This window comes from Chiloscyllium punctatum, chromosome 27 (assembly GCF_047496795.1).
Source record: "Chiloscyllium punctatum isolate Juve2018m chromosome 27, sChiPun1.3, whole genome shotgun sequence".
NCBI classification, from domain to species: Eukaryota; Metazoa; Chordata; class Chondrichthyes; order Orectolobiformes; family Hemiscylliidae; genus Chiloscyllium; species Chiloscyllium punctatum.
In genome coordinates, this window is record NC_092765.1 from 22,517,091 (window position 1) to 22,540,897 (window position 23,807).

A 23,807-nucleotide genomic window follows, 5' to 3' on the forward strand; every position below is an offset into this window, starting at 1 on the left:
AACAGCTGTCTTTGGGGGAAGGAGGGCTGTTGGGAAGAACAAGCAGAGAGAAAAAGGATTCCTCAACTCAATGTAATTACAGGCTTCATTGCATGTAAAGGCTTCCTTGTTTAACCTTCATCTCCCTTCATGCTTAATGCCAGTGGAATAACAAATCCTGCTTCATGATATTTGGGCCACCCATGTGTTCAAATCATATATTACATGAAATTACGTATAATGTCAGAGAATATACAGCACAAGAACAGACTATTTTATCTCATTGATAATCCCTTATTATAACCTAGTTCTAGTCTGGTTATGAAGATTATGAAGGGTTGAGAGGGTAGACTTGGGGAAGATGCTTCCATTAGTGGAGGAGAAGAGATTTAGTGTCTGAAATATAAGATAGTCTCCAATAAATCCAATGGAAAATTCAGGAGTAGCAAAGAAATTGTTAAACATGACAGGGTGCAGAAAGTATGTACAAGGGCGCTGCTGGCACTAGAGGTTTGAGTTATAGGGACAGGCTGAATAGACTGGGGCTTTTTTCCCTGGAGTGGCGGAGGTTGAGGGGTGATCTTATAGAGGTTTGTAAAATCATGAGGGGCGTGGATAGGCAGAATATCCAAGGTCTTTTTCTTAAGGTCTAAAACTAGATGGCGTAGGGTTAAGATGACAGATGAAAAACTTAAAAAGGACTTGAGTGGTCATTTTATCATGCACAAGTGGTGTGTGAATATGGAACAAGCTGCCAGAGGAAGTGGTGAAAGTGGGTAGAATTCCAACATATAAAAGGCAATTGGATAGGTAACTGAATAGAAAGGGTTTAGAGGGGTATAGGTCAAATGCTGGCAAATGGGACGAGGTCAGATTGGGACACCTGGTCAACATGGAAAATTTGGACCAAAGGGTCTGTTTTTGTGCTATATGACTCTATAACTTCTTTACCACATAAATGGTGATAGTATGGAACAGTCGAGGTGAAAGATCTAGATTCATTGAAGGGAAGCAAGATAAAGCACATCAGGATCTAAAGAATGGAAGGATATACTAATAAAGTCAGTATAATAATAGAATAAATGGTAATGCTCATAAATGCACTACTCTGGTATCCTTTGATGCTTTTAACATTTAGAAAACCATTGATCTCTACCTTGAACATACTACATGACTAAACATCCACAGCTCCCTGTGCCAGGCTATCCCAAAGATTCACCACCCTCTTAGTGAAAAAAATCCGCCTTATCTCAGTCTGAAATGGCCTGTTCCTGATTCTGAGAGTACGTCCCTTGATTCTAGACTCGCCGGCCAGAGGAACCATCATTCTTGCATCTACCTCATTAATCCCTCTCTGAATTTGGCACGATTCTGTGCAATCATTTCTCATTCTGCTAATCACGAGAATTTAGGCTCAGATTGCATGACATTTTCTCATAGGATAATCCTTTCATCCCAGGAATTAGTTTGATGAGCATTTGCTGAACTTCTTCTGTGGCAAGAATACTTTTCTGGAGTTAAGAAGACCATAGCTGTACACAATACTCCATGTGTGGTCTCGCCAAGGCATTATATAATCGCAGTGGGATGTCTTTACTCCTGTTATAATAATGGCCAGAGTACCATTTGCTTTCACAGTTGTTTACTTTGCCTGAAGTTAACTTTCAGTGATTTATCTGCAAGGCCACCCAAGTTCCATTGAAATTCAACACTTCTCCATTGTTCATCTTTTATGAAATGTTCAGTTTCATTTTCTTTTTTCCTAAAGTGGACACAGATAAAAGAGAAAGTGAGAACTGCAGATGCTGGAGCGTCACAGTCGAAAAGTGTGGTGCTGGAAAAGCACAGCAGGTCAGACAGCACCCAAGGAACTACGCCTGAAATGTTGACTCTCCTGCTCCTCGGATGTTGCCCGGCCTGCTGTGCATTTCCAGCGCCACATTTTCAACTTGGAGACAGATAAAGTTTAATTTCCAATTTCTCCCTTCTTTCCCTGGGATCTTCACACAATCCTTCTCAATTTGGGACAGATTGCCCCACCCCCACCCTTCATCATCACTGCCACAAAATCGTTGAACACCCTACCTAACCGCATTTTCTCCACAGAGACTACAATGGCTGAAGAAGATGGCTCATCACCAACTTTACAAATACAACCGGAGAATGGCAATAAATGCTGGCTCTTTGATCTCTCAAGAGAGTTTTTTTCAAAAACATCACTCTATTCTTAGTTACTTGTCAACTGAATATCTTTCCAATCCAAGTTTATGCACTAAATTTGAGCAGACAATGGGTTGATGATATTGTAACTGTGACTCTCTTCATTCAAAACAACATTATAACTGCTATCCAAATATGGTAAAAACAATGACTGCAGATGCTGGAAAGCAAATACTAGATTAGTGGCGCTGGAAGAGCACAGCAGCTCAGGCAGCATCCAACGAGCAGCGAAATCGACGTTTCGGGCAAAAGCCCTTCTGCCTTTATTCCTGATGAAGGGCTTTTGCCCGAAACGTCGATTTCGCTGCTCGTTGGATGCTGCCTGAACTGCTGTGCTCTTCCAGCACCACTAATCCAGTATTTGCTATCCAAATATGCCTGTCAGGAAAATGGGCTAATTCCACCTACTCCCCGCTAGCCTGGTGCAGAGGTTCTGAGGTTAACGTGCTGCAATGAACTAATATTAGAGTAAATCCAGGCACTACTGGAGCAGCACCAGGTCACATGGCCCCTCGTGCCTGTCTAATCATCCAATGGCTGATTATGGCTGGTTTTCTATCTCAATTCTATTTTCCCATCTTTTTGTGTCCAAGAAGCTACCTAATGATTAATGTTCCTTATAATTTCTCATCCTCTTGCACAGGCCCTGTGCATGCCAACAGCTTCTGGAAGCAGACAATGCAGCCCATAACAATCGGCACGTGTAGAACTTCCTAGAACCTAGAGGGAACATTGTTAATCATCTACCTTCGACTTAATCAATGACTGAACAGCCGCAGGCCTCTGGGCAGGTAACACCAAAGATTCACTGCCCTCTGCGAGTGAAGGAATATGTTCACCCCTCAGACCCCTTAGCTTGAGATTTTAAACCCTGGTTCTCCACTCTCCAGGCGAAGATAAAGACTAGTAATATTGAACTTTTTTTTGAGAAACTGCCAATATCAACAAAGTGGTGAAAATATACTATCCAGTGGCAGTATACTTGCTTATTTTCATTAAGCAAAGCTCCATACAAGCCATTTAATTGCCATTCAGTATGCTTTAACTTTATATAGAAGGAAACAGCAGCTAACATTGAATTACTTTTCTTAATCTGTTGATTACGTGACAAATAATTGTATCTAGTCACACCCCTTACTATACACATAGGGTTTAATGCAATTACACCTTCTCATTAACATTTTTTTAGATTAGATTAGATTAGATTACTTACAGTGTGGAAACAGGCCCTTCGGCCCAACAAGTCCACACCGCCCCGCCGAAGCACAACCCACCCATACCCCTACATCTACCCCTTACCTAACACTACGGGCAATTTAGCATGGCCAATCCACCTGACCCGCACACCTTTGGACTGTGGGAGGAAACCGGAGCACCCGGAGGAAACCCACACAGACACGGGGAGAACGTGCAAACTCCACACAGTCAGTCGCCTGAGGCGGGAATTGAACCCAGGTCTCTAGCGCTGTGAGGCAGCAGTGCTAACCACTGTGCCACTGTGCCGCCCTAACCACTGTGCCACTGTGCTGCCCTAATTTAAAAGGACCATTTTAAAAAAGCAGTCTTTTATACCCACCTGTGTTTTACTATGTCCCCTGGCTATAACCTCATATGCTCAGACTTTAAGGCAATCGGAGGCAAGGTTTGTTTTGCAGAATTTCCACTTTAGCAACGTCAGGAAGAGGGAATAAAACAAATTTTCAAGATCATCAAAGAAAGATGTTGTACACAACATCTGGCTCCCAGGCTCTGCTCCAACCTAAAACAATGTTTTACACTTCCTTCTCTTGCACTTTTCCATTCCTCCAACTGTGATTTTTATATATCGTTGGGCATTTCGAAATCATCATTCACCATTTAAAACAATGATTCAGCCATTGTAATTCAATAACAGCTCCTCTTGACGGGTTTTTGTAGTTCCCTTTCCTTGGCTTTATCTTGTTCAGCCTTATAAAGAGGCCGGTATGTTCCACTTCTGATGACAGATTATTGATTGTATTTTTCCTCATAGATGCCGCCTGAGCTGCTGAATATTCCTAGAATGTTCAGTTTTTAGTTTCACATCTAGTTTTTAGTTTCAAAATGCAATGACATTTTGTTTTTTTCTTTAGTTTCTCTGTAATCCACTTTCGCATTCTGATGAAGAATTTACACGCAAAACAGTACCTGATACCTCCCCTTTCAGATATTAGCAAACCTGTATTACATGTTCAATGCTTGCTTTCTCTTTGCCCATTTTACATCTGCTCTTACCAACTGTGTAAAGCACGTAACACAGAGAGAAAAGGAACACTTTGAGTCAGTACACAGATAGCTAGCTTGATAGCGTTAGAAGTATGTGAAAAACCCGATCACTGCAATTATTAAGCACTTTGAATTTTCCAACAATGCTTATAAAGGTGATAACTCTTTCACCTGAAATTTCCATTCAAATCATGAATAAAATTATTAGCCCAATTAAAATAATAGGGTAAATCCGCATTAAAATGTTGAAAGAAGAAGAAAAAAAAGAGTTCAATTCATATAGTGACATTCGTAACCTCTGGATGTCTGAAAGTAAATTACAGCCAATGAAATGTTTTTTGAAGTGTAATCACACTCACGCCTCTAACCTCCGGCATCTGCAGTCCTCACTTTTGCGTAGGAAAACTTGACAGCCAATTGACACATAGCAAGCTCCCACAAAAGAAATGCCCTAATCTGTTTTTGCACTGTTAACTGTGGGATAAATATTGGTCAGGAGAACGGGGAATACTCACCTGTTCTCCTTAAAAATAGTATCATGAGCTCTTCTACATCCACTTTTAGGACAGTAAAATAAGGAATTTTGGATCAACAAATGAATGTTCTATGGTGTATATTTTGAGGGCCCTCTGCTAACAATGATAAAGAGCATTGGAAAATAAGCCATGTACATATTACTGAAGATAATGGGCTACACTTTTAAAAAAGAGACTCGGCAAATGAAGCCCTTTTTACCTATTATAGGTCTTCAAAATCTTAAAGGGTATTGACAGGGTAGAAAGTTGCGCATTGTTCACATTGGTCTCTGAGATGATAATGAGAGGTCACAAATGTGCGTAAAATAGGAATAATGGGGTAAAAAGCTATACAAAGAGGGCAGTTAGAAGATTTGAAATCTCTGCCTGAAAACTATGTGCAGGCAGTTACTTTCAGAGGGAATTAAATAGTGCCATGAACACTTTTTCACAGTTTATGGAGTGAGCAGGAGTTGAGATTAGACTAGCGGTTCAGGTAGAGAATAACACCACTACAGAGTTGCTGACTGAATGGCTTGTTGCTAGAAAATTGCACAACACTGTTTGATTACAATTATTGGCAAAACTGTACAAAGTCAGCAGGGAAAATGTTTGAACCAGGCACAGGAGAGAAGCGAAATGATTGGGGGAGGGGTAAATAGTTAACTCGAAAGATCTTTGTAGAAATGGATGATTTTATTTTGAGGCTAATGGCCTTTATTCTCATTCTCACTGAGGTCTTCGGTATATCAGTTACCACCTGACTCACAGATTGCATCCTGTACTCCAGTGTGACAAACCAGGATTTCACACAAGTAAGTTGTAAAATAAAGTGACTTACAGCATAACAAATTGTAACTATTCATATTTTCCTTCCCAAAATGCACAATGCTCACGACAAACATTGCACTATAACTAATATATAATTCTTTCGATTCCATGATTATTGAATATGGATCCACCAATCTTTTGGAGAAAACCATCTGAAATGGCTTCTCCACATTGTTTTCCTCCACAGTACGTTTTCATGCTACATTTCTGCTAAAATGCATGTTTCGTTAATGCAAATTCGCTGTAAATGAATTACGAATTGGGGACATTTTTCTAAAGCGCAAATGTTAAAAACGTGTGTTGGCTCTAACACGATTACATTGCCAACACTTAAAGCACTGTTTCTAAAGTGCGATTTTTCTATAACACGGGTTGCACAAGAACGCAACCATCGTGTTATACAAAACTACCTGTAGTTATGCCTAAGACAGGTGTCAAGTACAATCTGTCCAAGTTTGGACTTGGGGAAGAGAAGTCAGCTAAGGCAATACGTCTGGAGCCTTTATCATCTGGTGAGTTCAACTAAGCAACAGGTAAGGAAATCTTGTTGAAACAAACGGTAACAAGGAAGCAAAGAGGGAACAGTGAGCTTCGATTTAGAAAAAAAGTCTGAGCATCTGGTTTCAAAGTGAGGGTAGGAACACCAAGTGGGGCTGTGCACTGAGGTCTGGGGTCCTGACCTCTGAAGCAGCAATGGTTGTCATGGAAGGTCATACAAGTTACAACAGCTTTGCTCCCTAATGGGTTTCTGCCTAACCCACTCTCTCAAGTCTCACTCAGGGTTCACAGCAATAGTCAAAAATTGAAAAAGGGCAAAATAGGAAAACGTTTGGAAGCCACTTGTCTATCCTTTTAGTAACGGCTGGACATCCTACTCAGGTCACATCTTCAGTTCGAAATGAGAATTTTTTTTATGCAGCAAGTTGTCATGATCTGGAATGTGTTATCTGGAAGACTAGCAGAAGCAGATTCAATAATGATTTTCAACGGGAATCAGTTGTACATGGTTTGCATTTATATAGCACCACTAATGTAAGTTGCTTCGTAGTAGCAGTACCAACAAATATTTGACACCAAAATGGAGATCATTGGCTGTCCCTCAATTTGAGGATGATGTCTACACAGGGTTGTGAGTTTCGTCCATGAATATTCAAGTCAGTTAAAGGCTGATTCTCAACTCTCAGTCCTTTAGACTCATGGGCAAGACAACCTACATGGTATGGGATCTGGAGTATAGAATTAGTTTCCTTTTCTTTCCTACTCGGCTGCTGTTATGCCTCATTGCCTAATGCAGCTTGATGGATAAATTGTCACCATCCTGAATGTCCTCCTGAATAGCAAGCTCCTCCCAGTTATTAATGTCAATGCTGCCATGCTTTAAGGAGAGTTTCAGCATACCTTTGGAGTGTTTCCTTTGTCATCCCTTGGCCATTTGAGAGTTCAGACAACAGGAATTGGCTGGGAGACACTTGTCAGCTACACAAACATGATAACCAGCACACAGTAGTTTCTACTGCAGGAATTTGCCTGAATGTTTGTTGAACCAACTTTAAATGATACGTTACAGAATCGTAGAACCATACAATGTTACACTACAGGAGGAGGTCATTCAACCCATGAGTCCGTACCAACTCCTGAAAGAGTTACCCTGCTCATTCCATTCTCTATCCCTATCTCTGTAGCCCTCTAAGTTCACCACTTTCAAATATATATCGGGCATTAGTATTTGTTCAATGGCTAATTCAGAGAATGTAGCTGGTGGAATATCTCTAGAGCTGTTATGTCTTGCTGATCCACAGTCTGGCTCTCATTCCAGTAAAACAGTGTGGTGATGACAATTGTTCCATGCACTAGGGATTTTGTTGACGTGCAGAGGTATTTGTTGGCAAACGCTCACTGCTGTAGTCTCCAGAAGGCTGAGTTGGCACAGCTGATCCGGTGCTGGATCTCCTCATCAATGTGGCCTCCGGAGAAAAGGAAGCTGCCAAGGTATGGGAATTGCTTAACATATTCCAAGTCTCTTCTTCAACATAAAGGAAAGGTGGAATATTTGATTGACCAGGTCAGAATGATTTGGCAACATTCAAAGGCAGGCCAAGTCTCTGGAATGCAGAATTGAAGAGACTGAGAATGGCTTATAAATATGGTTCAGACGCTATATGTCATGTATGTCTATGGTACAGGCTATCCCCAATTTACAACTGTCTGACTGATGAACTCCCATACTTATGAGTGTAATCCCCTATGGGGGGGTAATTTTAAAGAATCAACATACAAACATTTCCTCACTTATGAACGGCTATTTAATATCGTGTTTAGATTAGATTAGATTACATTATATTACAGTGTGGAAACAGGCCCTTCGGCCCAACAAGTCCACACCGACCCGCCGAAGCGCAACCCACCCATACCCCTACATTTACATTTACCCCTTACCTAACACTGCGAGCAATTTAGCATGGCCAATTCACCTGACCTGCACATCTTTGGACTGTGGGAGGAAACCGGAGCACCCGGAGGAAACCCATGCAGACACGGGGAGAATGTGCAAACTCCACACAGACAGTTGCCTGAGGCAGGAATTGAAGCCAGGTCTCTGGCGCTATGAGGCAGCAATGCTAACCACTGTGCCACCATGCTGCCCAAAAATAGCGATTCCAAAAAATCTGGGTTTTTGTTCTGACTAGCATACAAGTCATCTTGTGAATAGAATCCAGAATGTAACCTATTCACAACCTGGGGACTGCCTGTACTTAATTTACTTTTGACACAGGCGTGTCTGAGGTTAAAGAGTTGTCCATCTTGGTCACACTTGATTCTAAGAGCAGAGGCAGCTGATCTTTGTTGAGGTGAACAACTATTGTCAGATAGACTGTAAACAGTAAAGGGCTATGACACAGACTTGCTTGACAACAAGTTGGCTTCTAACATCTCTCTTTCAAATCTCCCGCTCAATAAAGTTGCAGTCATGCCATAATAATGCAGTTTCAGGTCTGTGATGAAGTTTCTTGCCCTGCCACATCTCTTGAGATCAATCCATGGAGCCTCACTATTTCCTCAATCTCAGGTTGGTGAATGCAGCAAAGAGTTCCTGGTACTGTTCTTACACAAGGAGATGTTAGGCCAGGCAACCATAAACTAGGACAAAGGTAGGATTTTAAAAATCAGCTTAGAGGCGGACAGAGAGGTGGAAAGGAGGAGACATTCGAGAAAGAAATTCCAGAGTTTAGGCCCCTAGGAAGAAAGATAGAAACTAGGAGCAGGACTAGGCCATTCAGCCCTTTCAGCCTGTTCTGCTATTCAATATGATCATGGCTGACTCAAACTCCAGACCCTTTGATTCCATTAGCCCTAAGAACTATATCCAACTCCTTCTTGAAAACACTCAATATTATTGCCTCGCTTTGTCTGGAAGAGAATTCCACAGGCTCCCCACTCTCTGGATGAAGACATTTCTCCACGTCTCAGTCCTAAATGACCTATCCCATATCCTTAAACTCTGACCAATGGTTCTGGATTTCCCAGTCATTGGGAACCCTCCTTCCTGCATTTATACTGTCTAGTCTTGTTAGAATTGTAGAAGTTTCTGTGAAATCCCCCACATCCCCCAGTGAACATAATCCAGTCTGTTTTCATACATCAGGTATACTTTCCCAAGAATCAGCCTGGTTTCATCCGAGTAGCTGAAGATACAATCGCAAAAGTACAGCACAAAAATCACAGGTACTAAAGAGGTAAGAATTGAAAGGAAACAGAGACCTCTGAAGATTGTGGGGCTGGAGGAGATTACAATGATAGGTAGGGATGGGTCCATGGAGAGATTTGAAGACAAGGAAGAGAATTTTAGAACTGTAGCATTACAGGACAAGGATCTACTGTCTGTCAGTGAGGGTTGTGCTAATGAGTGAATTGGACTTTGCACGAGTTAGGAGATGGACAGCAGAGTTTTGAATGAGTTTGAATTCATCCTTGAAAATGAGTTAGATCACGCCCAACGTGTATCTCAACTCCGTCAACTGATTTGTATCCATATTTCCCTTGCCCAACTAAATCCTATCAATCTTGGTTTTGATATGTTTAATTGAGTCCCAGTTGGTGGGGAATGGGGTGCCAGGCGTCCGCTATTCTTCGATATAATAGATTCTAACATCATCCTTGAACAGCCTAGCTCTAACTCTTCAGGTTATGTCACCTTGTTCTGGATTCCACCCACTAGAAGAAATAGTTTCTTTCTATCTGGCCGATGAACTTGAATTAGCTTTAAGCAGCCTGAAAGCTCCCAGGCTGGAGGAAATTCCCCTCTGGCAATAATTATTGGACTTTTTGAAAGCCCCATTCTATGTACTGTCAGTGGTCTCCTATCAGATCGTGACAGATGTTTTGCATTCATTAAAACACTTCTATGCTTGTTGAATTGGCAGTGATTGCACTGTAACCAAGCTTTTGGCTTTAACTGCTGTTGCTGTCTCTCATGGGAGTGCTCAATGAAAACGCTACTTTTACACTCCTGAAGTAATTCTTTCCTGTCGGCTTTCACTGTTAACAACTGGATTCTTTAGTGGAGACGTATTCAGTAGTGTTGCCGTAGTAACTGTTTTTTGGACTTGAAGTGCCATAATCTTAGTCCAAGAGAGAGAGAGTGAGAGAGACAGAGAGACCAATTTGCACAGGATGTAAGTCTTCCAGCACATTCCATTTTCCATTTAATTGATATTCAGCACAAAAAAAGTTGAATATTAAATAGAAGTCTCGCAATCCCTCTGTATCATCTAATCCCATGCCTCAGAGCTGCTGTCAAGTGCAGCAAAGTGCTGTTAGTTGTTATGAATTACTCTGGAGAGCACTAACTATTGCTCCATAAACAAAACAGAGGCATTATTTTGCCTGCGCAGCAAGATCCCGCAAAAATCAGTGAGATGGCCAACCCATAGCACAAACACAAAACTCTGTGGGTTCTGGAAACCTGAAATATGAACAGTGAGGGCTGGAAACACTCCAGGTCGAGCAGCATCTGCACAGCGAGAAAAAAAGACAATGTTTCAGGCTCTTTATTGGAGCTGGAGGAAATCTGAGATTCAGCAGCAAGGAGAGAGAGGAAATGTGGAAAGGAAGGAAAAATGTCACTGTGCAAAAGTTTTGATTTATTATTGTCACATATACCTAAGTACGGTGAAAAGTTTTGTTTTGCACGCAGTACAGACAGATTGACCAAACAAAGTTCATTAGGGTAATAGTACAGAATGAAGAATACTGCAGAAAAGGTGCAGCGACAGCGAGATCAACATTAAGGTTGAAATTTGAGTAGTCGATTCAGAAGTCTAATAACATAAGGGAGGAAGCTGTTCTTGTATCTATTGGAAAATGTATAAAAACATTGTATCTTCTGCCTGATGGAAGAAGGTGGAAGAGAGTATAACCGGTGTGAGAGGGGCCTTTGATTATGTTGGTTGCTTTCCTGAGGCAGCCGGAAGGATAGTTGGTGTCAATGGATAGAAGTCTGGAAGAGCTGGTTGACTAAGATTAGGAGAAAGTGAGGAATGTAGATGCTGGAGAGTCAGAGTTGAAAAGTGTGGTGCTGGAAAACGCACAGCAGGTCAGGCAGCATCGAAGGAACAGGACAGTCGATGTTTCGGGCATAAGCCCTTCATCAGGAATGCAGAGGGGGAAGAGGGCTGAGACCTAAATAGGGTGATGGAGGTGAGGGCTAGGTAGTCGGGATGGTGATAGGAGGATGCAGGTAGGAGGTGATTGTGATTGTTCGGTGGGGAGGGCAGAACAGATAGGTGGGAAGGAAGATGGACAAGTATGTCTGGTCAAGAGGGCTGTGCCAAGTTGGAGGGTTGGATCTGGGATGGGATGGGGGGGGAGGTTTGGAAACTGGTGAAGCCCATGTTAATGCTGTGTAGTTGCAGGGTCCTGCGACAGAGGATAAGATGTTCTCCCTCCAGTTGGTGGGTGGCTTTGATTTGGCGGCGGTGGAGGCCCAGGATTTGTTTGGCATTGGGGGAGTTGGAGGGGGAGATGAAGTGGTTGGCCATAGGGTAGTGGGCTTGTTTGGTGCATGCGGACAAGAGATGTTCTCTGAACCGTTCCGTGAGTTGGTGTTCAGTCTCTCCCATGTACAGCAGCCCACATTGAGACCAAAGGATGCAGTAAATGAGGTGGAAGGATGTGCAGGAAAACCTTTGCTGGATTTGAAATGATCCTTTAGGGCCGGTTTTGCACCCTGTGTTATAGCAGGGAAAGGGGCCGATTGTGGAGGGTGGGTTGGTGGAGATTGCAGACTTAACGAGGGAGTTGTGGAGGGAATGGTCTCTATGGAATGCTGGTAGGGATGGGGACGGAAATATATCTCTGGTGGTGGGGTCTGACTGTAGGTGGTGGAAATGGCAGAGTATAAATCATGGGATGAAAGGTGAGCACTGGGAAGGGGGAGTTCTATCCTTGTTGCATTTGTGGGGGAATGGGGGGGGCACTTCAAGAGCAGAGGTATGGGAAGTGAAGGAGATTAACATTGACAAAATAACAAAATGGAAGTTTAAAAACAAGGAGGGTGGTCATAGGGCAATGAAGAAACAAAAGGTCGGTTGAGACATTGAAATTAGACTGCGATTGCTGACACTGCAGACTGTGCACTTTTAAAGACAACATATGGACATCACTGGCTACCCAACAAATCCACAGCAGCCCTCCAAAGAGTAATCCATCCAGACCCATTGCCCTATATTTACCCCTGACTAATACACCTAAGCTACACATCCCTGAACATTTTAGCATGGCCAATTCACCTAACCTGCACATTGTTGGACTGTGGGAGGAAAGCCATGCAGACACAGGAAGAAAGTGCAAACTCCACACAGTTACCCATGGCTGGATTAGAACCCAGGTCCCTGCTGCTATGAGACAACAGTGCTAACCACTGAGCCACCATGCCAGCTACCCTTGCGAAGATGATGGCGGGCTGCCTTCCTGAACTACTGCAATTCATGTGCTGAAAAGCAGCAATAAGTCTTATATATAACAAGTATTTACAAACACCAATTCATGATGCTGTTGTAATGAAAGAGGATATGGGGTCAGAGAAATAAACAGCAAAACAAAGTATAACTTTTATTTTAAATTGCAAAAGGCATCCTAATATTCTGTGCACAGGGAGTCGGCAATAATTAATGGCGCATTAATCAAAAATACCAATTAAAATACAATTTTAACAGGCAAGTATATTGTGAAAATTGCATTTCACAGTAATGATATAAATAATGTGTGAAACAGAGCACAATTTTTCATTTAATGTTCAATAATTGCCTTAATATTGCGCACACATGAGCAGTGAGTTGGAGTCAGCATAAAGATTGTATAGGTAAAAACAATGACTGCAGATGCTGAAAACCAAATACTGTATTAGTGGTGCTGGAAGAGCACAGCAGTTCAGGCAGCATCCAACGAGCAGCGAAATCAACGTTTCGGGCAAAAGCCCTTCATCAGGATTCCTCAGGAAACGTCGATTTCGCTGCTCGTTGGATGCTGCCTGAACTGCTGTGCTCTTCCAGCACCACTAATACAGTATAAAGATTGTATAAATGATTGCAACAGAAGCAATACCTGCCAAAAGAAAAAATGTACTCTGATCACCAGAGTGCACTGGGACAGTCAAAATGAGACACTACACTCCTCTATTAATTGGATGTCCAATTATTGAGCATGCTTAGCATGGAATTTACTTGCTTCTCCTTAGTTTTTTCCTTTGATATTTCGTTATTATTGAGTGGAATTGTGGCATTTATTTCCCTTCTGTTGTTTTACTGTTTTATTTTGCAGATCATCTTGTCATGCAATTTCTAAGTTTCCAATCCCACTGCCCATTGCAGTCCGATATCATCTGCAAGTTTGACTGGGCTCCTTCTCCAAGTTCAGGAGCTGGCAAGTTACCAGCCGTTGCTGATCTACTGAAATTTCCTTCAGCCACTAATTGTGACTTGGTCCTGAAATGATCCATTTTCCCAATCATGTTCTTAAATTTGCAGGCAATTTGTGTACAGCAAGATCCCAAGGAGAACACAGTGCCCAGTTAAAATGTGGGCAAAAGTGAGGACTGCAGATGCTGGAAACCAAAGTTTAGATCAGAGTGGTGCTGGAAAAGCACAGCAGGTCAGGCAGCATCTGAGGAACAGGAAAATTGACGTTTCGGGCAAAAGCCTTCATTCCTGATGAAGGGCTTTTGCCTGAAACGTCGATTTTCCTGTTCCTCGGATGCTGCCTAACCTGCTGTGCTTTTCCAGCACCACTCTGATCTAAACCTCAGTTAAAATGTGCTAGCTGTTGGATAAGGATAACAGAAAAATGCTTCAAGTAGCCAAACATATCACATTGACCTGAACAGGCAGCCAGAGCCTTGACTTTAATGTCTTATCCAAGAGTAGAAGCAAGTAAATTCAATGTTAAGCATGTTGAATAATTGGACAATGGAGGATTGTAGTGTCTCATCTTGACTGTCGTGGCGCACTCTGGTGATCAGTGTACATTATTTTTCTTTTGGCAGGTTCTGTTGCAATCATTTATAAGATCTTTATGCTGACTCTAACTCACTGCTCACGTGTGCACAATATTAAGGTGATTATTGATATCCTCAGTGCCGCAGTCAACTGGTAGGCTAAATTATGTTTGAGAGGAGTACTTGAATCCACAGCCATCTGATTGAAAGTGCTACCCAGAGTCAAAATCACACATCTGTCGCTGTGTGCTTTTTTTAGTCAAGAAACCTTGATTTTCATTTAACTAACTTGTTTTCTGCAGAAATGATAAACTGGCGATGTCAGCATTTAAAGATGCAGCACAAAATGCAGAGAGACAAGTGGAGATTTGTGCAGAGAGACAAATCTTCCAAAATACTCACTCCCAGCTACATTAAGACTTTGCAAAACAATGTCACTTCCACGACTTTTCCGTCTTAAACTTATCATGGCTTTAAATCAGTACTGGCTTTCATGGCTCAGGAGTGTTTTTTCTTAAAATTGTAGTTGCAGCCAACTGCAAATGCATAAGGCAGTTATTGAGAGCAAAATTCAGAGAAAGGTTCATCAATGGGCACATGGCTTGGCATGATGTATTCTGATCATTAGAATATCTATCTCTGACATGCTGTTATATACCAAAAACAAAATGGGCTTATCGCTCACTGTTCAAACTACAGGTGCACTGGTGTTGTGGTGCTCACAGAATCTTACAAACAGAACGGGGCTATTCAATTCAGTGAGCTATTCAATCCATTCCAGTATCCCTGGATTTACCGAGAACCCGAACAGAACTAAGCAGTTAAACCAATCAGAAAAGACTGAGGCTGACCTAATCAAGGTTTTTTTTTAAGATTATGCAGATGTTTGATCGAGAAAGTACAAAGAAGTTGTTTCCACTCATGGAGGAGACCTAAAGCCAGGGGCCATAATTGTAATATAAACACTGATAAATCTTTTTCAAAAATTCGGGAGAACGTCCTTGCCCAAGAGAATGGTTAGGATGTGAAACTTGCTACCACAATGAGTTGTTCAGGTAAATAACTGATGATTTACATGGAAATTAGATAAACACAAAACAGCAAGGAACTGAATGATAAGTATCTAATCTATTCTAATCTAATCTAATACGCTGATAGTGTTAAATGAAGAAGCTGTAAATACTGGTGTGGACCTTTTGGGCCAAAATAGCTTGTCTTTATGCTGTACTCTCCTTGTAACTCAATGGACTAGATGGCCTACTCTCCTACCCATGTTCACTCTTCGGAGCTTTCTGTCAATATGGTGAAACAGCACATTGCTCGCAATAGGAGAAATTTTGCTTTATAGTTGCAGTAACCCTATCGGTACAATGATGAGGGGAATAAAAACTGAAAATGCCCCAAAACTCTGAAGGAAAATAGAAACTACCGGAAGTATACAGTACGTCCTGAACAAGGATAATCAGACAGTGCAGGTGGAAATTCCAATCAGATTCCCTGATGGAATCATATTGCAGTACAAGGCTACAATCCTTCGTCCATGTCAGGCCCTAGGGTCTGTGCAAGTGAACCAGGGTTATAAGCACTGGTAAATTTTCAATTGTGGAGGTACGTCCAATGTCACTGTCACCCAATATCCACATTCAACACAGGAGCCATTCTGTTGCCAACTTGCCAACATAAGTCATATAATAGTGATGAGGAACAACAAACCACATGTTATAAGGCCACAGACAAAGAAACAAAGTTACTAAATGACCTCAATGAGAAGATCAACAGGCAAGATTTCATTTATTACAATCTCCACCTTAACAATCAAACATGAATTGACAGGTAAATTGCAGTCAACATAAAACTATCAATTACACAGGAAATGGCAGGAACAGTAAAGATAGATGTCACATATTTACAAGGCAGTACACCCAGAATATACAGCCCTAATTGTAGCTACAAAATCCTCAAAGCAGTGAACTTCCAGGGGACAGTTGATATCTTTGTCTCCAAGAATTTAGTCACCAATTGTCATCTGACGGCAACACCATACCATCACAGCTCACCAGGCAAGGCCTTCACCAAAATGGTCCAATTATATCGAGTTTTATCAGCTCTTCTCAATGGTAGTCATAGTGGCTCGGTTCAATTGGTTTCACCTTTTTCACACCCTCTTTCACAACACAGGGCAATATGCATTGATCACCAGTTCTGGTCGATAGGTTTTTTGAAATAACAACAGAAATAATGGCAGTGACCTTATTTTGTCTGAAGTCTCCTCCCAGATCCAGCCTTTATGTTCACCATTTCTTAACTGAGATACAATTTCTACTTTGTAAACCTGCTAACATGGGCTAGTTTCTCTCCAACGTGTGTCACGTGAGTACGTTCCATGCACTTTTAGTGTCCGAACCAATGTCTGCAAACATAAGGCCTGACAACATCTGGTTCTCCTCCTCCTCCTCCTCAGACCACAACATTAGGCAGTTCAGGATGGTGAGGTTAGGACAGAGTGCAAGTTAGAAATTAGTGGGAGTCACTACTTGTGATCTCTGAAACCTCAGGGAAAGCGGGCACATGACCCAGACTCAAGGTGTCAGACAGTCCAGGAGGGAAGCCAGTCCCTTTCCAATTCGCATTTAGCTTTGGGAGTCTCTGAAAATTTCACTCTTACCCATCCAGCACAGGGCGCCATTCTGAAGCTAATCAATGGCCTGTGCTCCCACTCAGACTCTCCAACCATGGATTTCATCACACCAGACCATCTTCCTTTCTCTTAGCCCTCAGTGCTGAGGCCAATAATGGTCCTCATTCCCGAGTTCAACTGACATCAGCTAGTTCTGCCCAGCTTCACTGTGCCCATACCACTACATTTGATGTTCTCAAAAAGAATAATTTAACTACTCAGGAATAATTTACTTGCTGTGTACCCTGTTAACACACTTTCATTTCTAAATTTGTGGTCACATTTTAAATGAAAGGAAACAACTTCAGGCAACTTTTTCATGAGCTGCCAATATTCTAACATATAGTGTTCCCTCATATAAAGACCATTTGGCTTGATTTTTAATTTTGGGCCAGGAACCCAATACCTGAATAATTCCCAGGTCCCAACACCAGGTGTATCTTTCACACTCATAGAATCACAGAATTCCTACAGTGGAAACAGGCCATTCAGCCCATTGAGTCCAAACCGACTCTCCGAAGACCATCCCACCCCAAACCATCCCCTACCCTATCCCTGTTACCCTGCTTTCCCATGGCTGAACCACTTAGCCTGTACATCCCTGGACACCATAGGCAATTTAGCGTGGCCAATCCACCTAACCTGCACACCCAGAGGAATCCCACACAGACAGTTGCCTGCAGGTGGAATTGAACCCAGGTCCCTGGTGCTGTGAAGCAGCACTGAGGCAGCTGTGAGTTGGTGCAGGCACAATAGGACAAATGGCCTCCTTCCACCCTCTTACGATTCTGAGAATCTGTGAACCCCATCAACAATTGAAAGCAAGCTCCTGGTTTTCCCTTTAGATGTTTGGTCTACCAAGAATTGGTCTACTGACTACCAGGAATTGAACATGCGAAAGTTGAATGTAAAAATGAAATTTAGAAAGAAATACTGGCTCCCCTTTAGGCTCAAGTCTAGGAGGACTTATGTTCAATTCCCAGTGTGCATCTGAAAATCTGTCATTGCCAGAGCTGAGGATAACAGCATAGGAACAAGAGATAGTGACAGCACTAGACCTTTCAGTCCTTACACGTGCTCTGACATTCAGTGTGATTGTGCCTGATTAGTACTGTATCTTATCTTACTGTACCATACAATGTACTTCAAGTGTGGTCTAACTAAAGTTCAATCAAAACCTAGCATATCTTCTGTTCTTGTAAATTTTCTCCCACCCAAAATAACTCCAATGCTTGTTTTATTTTATGACCTTATTAATCTGTGGTCCTGCTTCTACTGATTATGCTCCCAGATCCCTTGGCTCCTCTCCCCATGGACTCATAGAAATTTGCAGCACAGAATGAGGCTATTTGGCCCATCTTGTCCACAGTAGTCAACCTAGATCTCTCCACATTAATCCCATCTTTCTTGGCCCATTGTCCTGGACATGATGGCAAACAAAGTGAATATATAAATTTTCTTAACAATTACGAGCATTTTTTACTTAATTACCTTTTGGTTCCAGACTCCCACCACTCTCAGGGTGAAAGAAAATCTCCTCAACTCTTTTTTAACCAATTCCTCTTACCTCTAATCTATGCCTCTTCACACTAATAATGCCCCTCATAATCTAATACACCTCAATAAGGTCCCTTATCAATCCTCACTGCTCCATGGAAAACAAGCTTAATCTATCCAATCTTTCCTCATAACTCATTCAGTCAAGCCCAGGTAGTATCCTGGATAATCTCCTCTGCACTCTCTCTTGTACAAGCACATTATTCTTATAGCATGGTGACCAGAACTAAATGCGGTTCTCCAGTTATGATCTAATCAGCATTTTATACAATTGCAGCATAACCTTCTTGCTCTCATATTGTTTGCCTTGGGTAATAAAGAATCCCATTGATTTCAAATGCTCCCATGATATATTGTGAATAATAAAGTTGATCAATACTGAATGTCTGTTTCTGAGATTTTCTTCAACACTTCCTTAAACAACTTAGCCCTGCTACCTCCAGGAATCTTGGATTTGCACAGCAAAGTCCCTTTGATCTTCAGTACTTTCCTGGGTTCTATCGTTAATAGCGTAATTCCTTGATTTCTTTGCCCTCCCCAAATGCGTTACCTCACACCTTCTCCAGATTGAATTCCATTTGCCACTGCTCTGCCCACATTACAAATTTGCATTCTTATTTTCTAACTATTTTGTTACCTCCCTTTCAAAAACATTATACCTCATTGATATCTATCTTGAAATTAATTTGCCAGTGATGCATCCATTCTACACGTTTATTAATCCCTTCTTGTAACTTCTTGGAGTACTCAATATTAACTAATCCCAACCCAGCCAATTTTGGTGTCATCCACAAGTACTGAAATTGTGTTTGATTCTGAACACCGGCGTTATGCTGATTGGTCTTAAATTCCTTTCTATTTGTCTTCCTAAATACAGATGTAATGTTAGCTGTCCTAAAGTTGTCAATGAAGTCACACCTTAACCTTTTATATTTCAAGCAAAATGAACCTAGTTTATGTAATTTTATTTCATAGGTTAATCCTTGGAGCCGAGGCAATATTCTAGTGAATCTGCAAATGCATTCCCTCTAAGGACAACATATCCTTTCTAAATATTCAGTACCTACAGACATAATACTCCAGATATGAATGAACTTAGTTGGGTTTGGTATAGCTACAGTAAAACTTCCTCCCCTTTATAGTCCAGTAGCTTCCTCCACTTCAGTTCAATCATCTCAAATTAGCTTAAAATGAAGAGATATGCAATCTGTGAATAAATCCTGCAATTATGCCTTACTTGTCACAGTTGTTATCCTTTGAGCTGCTGTCACAGTAACCACCAATCACTTGAGTCCCAGTTCTTTCCTCTTGAACCTTAGCACTTGCACTGAGTTCGCCACGGTGAAAACTATAAAAAAGGAAACAGGTTTTGATTTTTGTACAAAAATAAATGGTCCTACAGTGTACAAAATGCAGGAACAAGAGCAGAACAGGAGAAAGTGAGGGCTGCAGACGCTGGAGAGTCAGAGCCAAAATGTGTGGTGCTGGAAAAGCACAGCAGGTCAAGCAGCATCTGAGGAGCAGGAGAGTCGATGTTTCGGGCATAAGCCCTTCATCTGGAATGTCAGAATAGCAGAACAACGTAATGATGCAACTCGTTGGAAAATCCTATTTGACCCAACAATGTTGGCATGCCTTCCATACTTTTCATTTTACATCGAATTATGGAGGTTATGCTTTGATTTCATATCTTTTTGACAACGTTTAAGTTTTGTCCAACTCAGCAGTTATTTCAATAGAATCAAAGACTTTGAAGCATGAGAGAAACCCTTGTACCAAGATCAATTTTTTTTTGTGGTCTGACCTTTTTAGACGTAATGTTGAGGAGGCTAATCATGAATTTCAGGCAACTCCAAGATAATGCTGGAAAATTGATAACACAACTTCCACTTTAAGATACCAATGGATTTGTGAGAAAAATTCTGAGTTTAATTCCCTGCTTCTGGAATCTTTTCCTTAACAACCCATCAACTCTACAGGCATCAGTAATAACTCACTCTGTAGTAAACGTATCTCTGAATCGGTACATCATCATTTCAGAGACTGGAATGCAAACATTTCACTGGCATGCCCAGTGCCAATACCGAAGGACTGTACTGTATTCTAGTTGAGATGTTAACCAAAGGCGCCCTATTCTCTCTTGAACGAACATGAAAGATCACATGGAATTTCTGAAGGGGAATTTTCCTGATGTCCTGGACATTATTTTTCCTTAATCAGCATCATTCCTGACGTATTATCTGGTGACTATCACACTGCTATTTGTGGATCCTCCCTGTCTGCAAATTAGCCACTGCAGTTTCTCCATTACAACAATAACTACATCTCAAAAAATACCTCATTTAAAGTAAAACACTTTGGGACAGCCTGAGGTCATCAACAAAGCTCAACAAACACAGCTCTCATCTTTCTTTTGCTCGCATCTTAAGTCTCCAGCAGCTCCTGAACAACTCAACTGAAATATAAAGCTCACAAAATGGAATTTTTATGCACAAAATGCTTTGAACACCCAAAGGGCATTTAGTGGTAGCTGCTTTATTTTGGAAGTAAAAATTTAGCATGTGTTCAAGATATTAAGAAGACTTGGCCTAAAAAAGCAATCTAACTATTGTCATCATCAAATATTAGCTTGTGCAATGCACTTGTGTGCTTTGGCGTAATTCCCTACTTCCTGTCCTTTGATTCCTCAGTTCTGTTAAAGCCCTTTTCCCCTGTGCTTATTGATGATTAAATTGAAATGACAGAACAAGTGCAGTGAACTCTCGCTATGATACCATCTGAGGAGCCACGCAGCAAGCTCCATTGTCATACGGTGGTTGCCACAGAGTTTGTAGAGAGAGTTATAATAAGCACAGTGTAATAACAAGCAAAACTGACAATACTCTGCTTTTGAGAAAAAAAAGTAAAGATTGCATTTTCAACAAAGATTTTTTGTCCTAAATCTATCCACCTGTTCATGCACTTTATAGATGCTGAGTTGACAATTTCGGCATTTGACATTTTCAAAGATACTGCTGCATGTTGGGACTATTATTGGGTGTGTTTGCACCAGCACTTTAGCACCAGCCCAAACGTTTCATCAATTCTACCACACTGTGGTTCAGTTTGAAGCATGGTTACTTAACCCAAAGGGTTTTAGATTAAAGTGCCCTTGTAGAGATCTAATCTAAACCGAGGAGGCCATTGCCAATGTGGTACTGCAAGAGTGTGGCACTGTCAGAGGTTCCTTCCTTCAGATGGGACATTAAAAGGAAGCCTCTGTTGTCTTTTTCACTGGATGTGAACGATTCTATGACTAGATAGTTTCCCTGGCGTCCTGGACCACAGTATTCCTTCATTTAGCATCACTAAAAATAAAATGATCTGCCAATTACAGGTTGTGGGATCTTGCTGTGTACAGATCAGCTGCTGCATTTCCCACACTGGAGTGACTACACTTCGAAAGTACTTCAATGGCAGTTAAATACTTTGGCATGCCCTGCGTTTGTGTAGGCCGCGATATAAAACCATATTCTTTCATTCTTTCTTCCTATAATCAATGCCTCTTTGAATGTCCTTGCTTCCTTTAAGCTGCAAGTGTCAGCCTTCCTCCTCCTCCCTGCACCTTCATTGAACTGAAATTCTTTTGAAATGTCTTAAACAGTTGCATTCCTAAGCCCTGCCAACCTCGGACAATCTACAGCCATGGACCCTCCAAATCATATGTAACCATTAGATTTCTTTTACCATTATTAATTCCAATCTCACTGGTAACATGCACCCTACCAGCAATGTGTCTATGAGTTGATATTAAAAAAAAAGAGAACTGGATAAAGTTTTCTTCATATTGATACAATTAACAGGTAAGTTATGATTTTTAAAAGTGCTCCCATTTTCCAAAAACACTCCACTTTTGTCATTGCCAACAAAAAGAAATAACCTGCATAGGATTAACAGTTTTAATCTAGGAGAGCCATCCACAAGATATTAACCTCATACAATTCCATGGAACATTGAGCATAGAAGCAAGGAATTCTCCAACTGCTCCATAGCTGTGGTATACTCTAGACAAGCCTCTTGCCACCCTATTTTGTCACACTCTATCAACATTACCTATTTCTTTCATGTATTTATCTATCTTTCCTTAATTCATTCAACGGCATCACCTTCACTGAATCACTTATTATCAACATCCCAGGGGTTATCATTAATCAGAAATCAAAGAGAGCGGACTTATGTGGTTACAAAAGCAGATCACAGGCTGGGAAACCTACAGTGAGTGGCTCACCTTCTGACCTCTTGGCTCTCCAATGGCTGGAGAGGAACAAGTTTGGAGTGTGATGAACTACTCTTCACTTGTCCTGGATGATTGCAGCTCCAAGAACAAACAAGAAGCTTATCACCATTTAGTACAAAGCAACCTGCTAGATTGGCATGCTGTCCAATCCCTCAAACATTCACTCCTTTCATCACTAACATACAGTGGCAGCTGTATGTACCATCAACAAAACACACTGTAGTAACTTACCAAGGCTGCCTCGATAGTACCTTCAAACCTATGACCCCTAAAATCTAGAAGGTCAAAGGCACAAGATACATAGGCCACATCTACCATTTCTCCATTCAACTTTTCAACTGATCTGTATTCTACTACATCCTTTGACAACTTTCCTCACTATCCACAACACCACCAATTTTCATGTTGTCTGCAAACTTGCTAATCAGCCCACCTATAATTTCATCCAAATAATTTATATGGATTACAAACAAGAGGTCCCAACAGTGATCCTTGTGGAAAACCGATGGTCATCGACCTCCAGTTAGAAAAACACCTCTCACTTTTCTTTCGTCGATGACCAAGCCAATTTTGTATCCAGCTTACCAACTCATCATGGATCTCATGTGACTTAATTTTCAGACCAGGAGACAATGACGTCTGCAGATGCTGGTGATCAGAGTTGAGAGTGTGTTGCTGCAAAAGCACAGCAGGTCAGGCAGCATCCGAGGAGCAGGAAAATCAACGTTTCGGGCCAGAGCCCTTCATCAGGAATGAGGCCTTTCAGACTAGCCCACCATGAGGGACTTTGTCAAATGCTTTAGTAAAGTTCATGTAGACAACCTTCATCAATCATCTTTGTCACTTCCTCAAGTTGTGAGTCAAGATCTGCCCTGCACAAAACCACGCTGACGATCCCTAGTAATTCCATTCTTTTCAAAATGTGAGTAAATCCTGTCCCTAAGAATCTTCTCCAATGATTTCCCTACCATGGATGTAAGGCTCACCAGACTATAATTTCCTGGATTATCTGTTTTG

General features: G+C 41.4%; 1 protein-coding gene across 7 annotated transcripts in view; it reads right to left on the reverse strand.

Annotated features, from left to right (window-relative positions):
* LOC140453536 (transcription factor HIVEP3-like) overlaps positions 1-23,807 on the reverse strand; it is a 412,504-nt gene that overhangs the window by 307,718 nt on the left and 80,979 nt on the right. For 6 of the 7 annotated variants that reach the window (XM_072548305.1, XM_072548299.1, XM_072548297.1 and 3 more), the window contains exon 2: positions 19,752-19,862. The exons of the other annotated variant lie outside the window; for it this stretch is intronic. The gene's annotated coding sequence lies outside the window, so the exon portion shown is untranslated. The remainder of the gene's footprint in view (positions 1-19,751; positions 19,863-23,807) is intronic. 7 annotated transcript variants of the gene reach the window in all.